Below are 4,287 nucleotides of genomic sequence, written 5' to 3'. Positions count from 1 at the left end.
GGTAACAATTAGCTGTGACCGAGATGACTTTGAACATGAATAAATGAAAAGTCAATGCATAAATAAGATTCTATGCTATTTTTTTACAGTGTGAAAAATATTCAGGCAATTAAAATAACCACTTTTGCGCTTAGTTTGAAAGTTTAGTATTCCTTTAGTGAAAAAACTGTAAACAAAACTCACAAGATTTTGGATAAGTTTAAACCAAAGTCATTCCAAAAAGCAGTTATTGGGTACTGTCCTTGTGCCAGAAAATATATTAATACAAGTATCAGGAATACAAAATTAAGCATAGTTTAACAAGATAAGTATGCTAATTGAACATGTACACGTGATAGCCTGAAAGGCAAAATGAAAAGTACTATATAGTTATTCATTTAATAAATGCTGAGAACAATATATATGCTAAAAAAAATCTGTATATGATAGATAAATAAAGACTGAAAGTGTATATAGCATGTTTATTTCTTAGTAGAAAGGCAATAATTTTTATGTGTTCATAATGTGCATGTTTTATATTTTCCATAATGAATACATATGTTACATTTCTCAATTTAAAAATTATGTTATTTAATGTAAATTAACAACACACAGTAGCTTATGGTAAAGCAAATAAATAAACCTTAACAACCAGAGTTCTGAGTAATTTGTAGAGAAAAATAATTAAGACAGAGAACATGATCTGGTAGCCCACAAGGTACAAAACATCTTTAATCCAGATGATGTTTAACTGTTTAAAAAGTAATTACCCACATTTAAAAACAGGGAGCTTTCCCTTAATAGATATTAACTTCCATCTTCTTTTGAAAACAATAAGATTTGACTACACTGGACCCAGATGGCAATAACTGATTGGGGTCGAGGGGCTCCTCTTTAGATGTCCAAGGGCTCTCCAGTTTACTGTTGCCCCACCACTCCCTAGTATCCTCCCAAAGCTGAGGTCAAAGTCAATTGCCACACTTTAAGTCAATCATCACACTTTAGCTCTATTTTTGTAATTACTAAACTGTTTTTACATTTCTGCCTGATCCACAGGTATTTGACTCTGAGTTCCCTTGATCAAGCAAACACCTAGTCAACCTGTGACACATACAAGAGGCAAATACAATACTAACACTTTGCAACTCAGAGTCTCAACCCTGGCTGCATATTGGAACCACCTGCAGAGTTTTCAAAAGCCCCACGGCTCAGGCCACACCCCAGACCAATCATATCAGTGCCTCAGGGTGGGACCCCAGCATCCACATTCTTAAAGCTTCCCTATTACCCGTTGGAGGTAATAGGTAATTCCAATGGGTAGCCCATGCTGAGAGCCACTGGGTAGCCCAGGCTGACAGCCACTGTTCTGGGGGAAAGGGTGCTAATAGACGGAACCCAGACTGATTTGAGGAGGCTGAGCCATTATGAGCAGGCAGTCTGGAGACAGCCTGGATTCAAAAATCCAGTTCTTCCACATACAAACTGTGCGTATTCAGCAAGCAAGTGTACTTCTCTGAACCTTCATGTTCTCATCTACAAGAGTGGAATCATAGTTCCTTTCTTGGAGAATTACTATGAAGATTAAATGGGATAAGGCCTGCAAAGAGTTCAGCATAGTTCTTGGCTCATTGTAAGTGCTCAATAAATGGAAGCAATAATTAATGTTATCACTAAATATTGTGCCTAGCATAATGGCATAAAGAAGGAAGAGGAGGACATGAGTTGCTCATGATAGTTAGGTACTTCTAACTACTTTATATCATTATCTCATTTTGTTGCCTCAACAAATCCAGCAGGAAAGCACTAGAGAAAGGGGTTAAGACATAAATGGAGATAGAAGCATTTTGTGAGCCATAAAGAGTTTCCCTGACACAGAAGATTTTTAATGTCATTATTATTTGTCTCATTTAACTAAAAGCCTCTTGAAGAGAGTCTGCTAACAGTATCTCAGTGATGTTCTCTGCCTCCCCACTCCTGGCCTCCCTGATCTATCTTTATTCCTCACTCATCTGAAAAACAAGTAAAATGAAAGCCTACAGCAAATGCTTCTTGACTTTCCTACTGCACTGGCAGAGCAGAAAGTGAACCTGATAAATGAGCATACAGGAAAGTTCCTGGGTTGAAACAAGAAGAAACCATCACCGCAAGCAGGTTGCAGCTAAAAGGACTGCCAGAAAGTTCAGGCCCATGGACTCCCACCTGAGGGATGCCTGCACCTTCCTTTTTCTCATTTTTTCCCTGCTGTCTGCTCTCACCCATCTTGAGTCTCAGGTAACTCTGGGCTTAGGCCTGAGCCTCACAGCCTGCAGTTGAAAGATTCCCGGTCCTAGTTTAGCTCTGCCATTTACTGCAAGCAAGTCACTTCCTTCTCAGTGCCTTCCTCTGTTTTATCATCTATTAAATGAGAATAATCATCCCAGACTTCTCCATCTACCTTTTATGGGTTTTATGAAGACTGCAGATCAATGGGAGAAAATACATGAAAATGTATATTATTGGCAAAAAATACAAGGCAAGAAATCAGTACCAATGCCATGCATGAACAGTGTTTTTATGTAATGTGGAAGATACTCATTACCCCTTCATTTAATAGTAGAGTTTCATTTGGACTTGCATTTCAACTAACAACTTGATGATAGAATTTTAGATATCTGCAGGATGACAGAGAAACTAATTTGGGGTCAAGGGCCATTCTGAGGTCTCTGACATCCTCACCCACATAACCCACTCCCAATTTGCCCATGTTGAGAGCTCCTCCAGGTTGGCCCAGGGCCGTACTACATCATTAACTAACTTCTCAGTGAATTATGAATATAGCTCATAATCATTCTTATGAGTATAGCTAACACTTTTTAAAACCCTTTCTTACTACACTTGATCTTAGCCAAAAGGCCGAGAAGCGATAAAACCCTTTCTTAAACATGATCTTATTTTAGTTGTCACTAGGTCCCCCAGAGAAAGACAACAGGTGGATCCTTGTCTCTTTTTGGCAGGTAGAGGTAAAACATACTTGGAAGATTATACAAGCATTGAATGAAAGGAAATTATTAAGTAATTAGCACAGGCCTGGCACAAGGGCTGCCTGAGTGATGATCAGGGTCAAAGTGGCCTTTAGCACTGGTAAACTCAATCCCCAGGAGCACCCATCCTACTTAGCTCACTAGGATTATCAGAATACCATTATCTTTTACCTCAGCAGCTACAACAGCCCCCTTTCAGTTTCCCCACCTTCAGACTTTTCCCATGAATACGCTCTCCACACTAGGGACCTCACAAATACTCAAATCTGATTGTCTCAGTTCTGAACTTAAAACCCTTTATTAGCTCTCCATTTCCCCAAGATCAAGTTCAAACTATTTAAAGGCTTAAAGAATCCTGCACCATGAGGGTGCTGCCTCTTTCCTACCCCAGTCTCTTCTCTGCAAGCTCCTATGTCCCAGCCCCTGCTGCTCTTCTCTCAGTTCCCTCAATGTGCTGTGCCCCCTCTTATTTCTGGGCCTTTGCACATGCTGTGCCCTACCCAGAATGTCCCCACCACCCTGACTGTCCCTCTGTCCCTCCACCCTACTGGCCTGAAGCCTGACACTTCTAAAGCTTACTCATCCCTCAATAGCACTTCCTCTAGGAAGCTTTTTGCAATTCTAGACTAAAGCATATCTCTGCTACGTGCTCCCAGGGCAACTTGCCCTTCCCATCATAATATATTTCACACTTTGCTGTGATGGCGTAATCCTCTGTTTGCTCCACTAAATGGTAAGCCATGTGCGGAGACAGCCTATACTGAATCCCCAGCACCTAACAAAGGAGGGAAGAAAGGAGGGAGGGAAGGCAGGAAGGACAGAGGGAGACAAAGAGGGAAGCAAAGAAGAAACTGCCTTGCCTATCCAAGGTTTTCCTTATTCAAGCCCTTGCTTTTTCCTTATATTTGGGTTTATTCTTCATCTGGCCTTTGGGGAAAAAAAATGAAAAATAAGGAACCACCCCTAACAAACTGAAATAGAGGATCATTGTTAAAAAGAGAAGTTAAAGCCTGAAGATTTATTCTTTAAAAGTCAGTATCTGTAGGCCAGGAGTGGTGGCTCAAGCCTGTAATACCAGCACTTTAGGAGGCCAAGGCAGGCAGATCATAATGTCAATAGATCGAGACCATCCTGGCCAACATGGTGAAGCCCTGTCTCTACTAAAAATACAAAAATTAGCTGGGTGTGATGGCATGTGCCTGTAGTCCCAGCTACTCGGGAGGCTAAGGCAGGAGAATCACTTGAACCTCAGAGGCAGAGGTTGCAGTGAGACGAGATCATGCCACTG

The 4,287-nt window shown here is 40.8% G+C and overlaps 1 pseudogene; it reads right to left on the bottom strand.

The window, feature by feature from the left end:
• Window positions 1–2,810: 2,810 nt before the first annotated feature.
• Window positions 2,811–2,883, bottom strand: LOC117066314 (annotated as a pseudogene).
• Window positions 2,884–4,287: the final 1,404 nt, after the last annotated feature.

The sequence above is a fragment of the Trachypithecus francoisi genome, unplaced genomic scaffold (genome assembly GCF_009764315.1).
Source record: "Trachypithecus francoisi isolate TF-2019V2 unplaced genomic scaffold, Tfra_2.0 Lachesis_group2, whole genome shotgun sequence".
NCBI classification, from domain to species: Eukaryota; Metazoa; Chordata; class Mammalia; order Primates; family Cercopithecidae; genus Trachypithecus; species Trachypithecus francoisi.
Note: the sequence above shows the minus strand (reverse complement) of the source record. Positions and strands in the feature narration are given on the sequence as shown.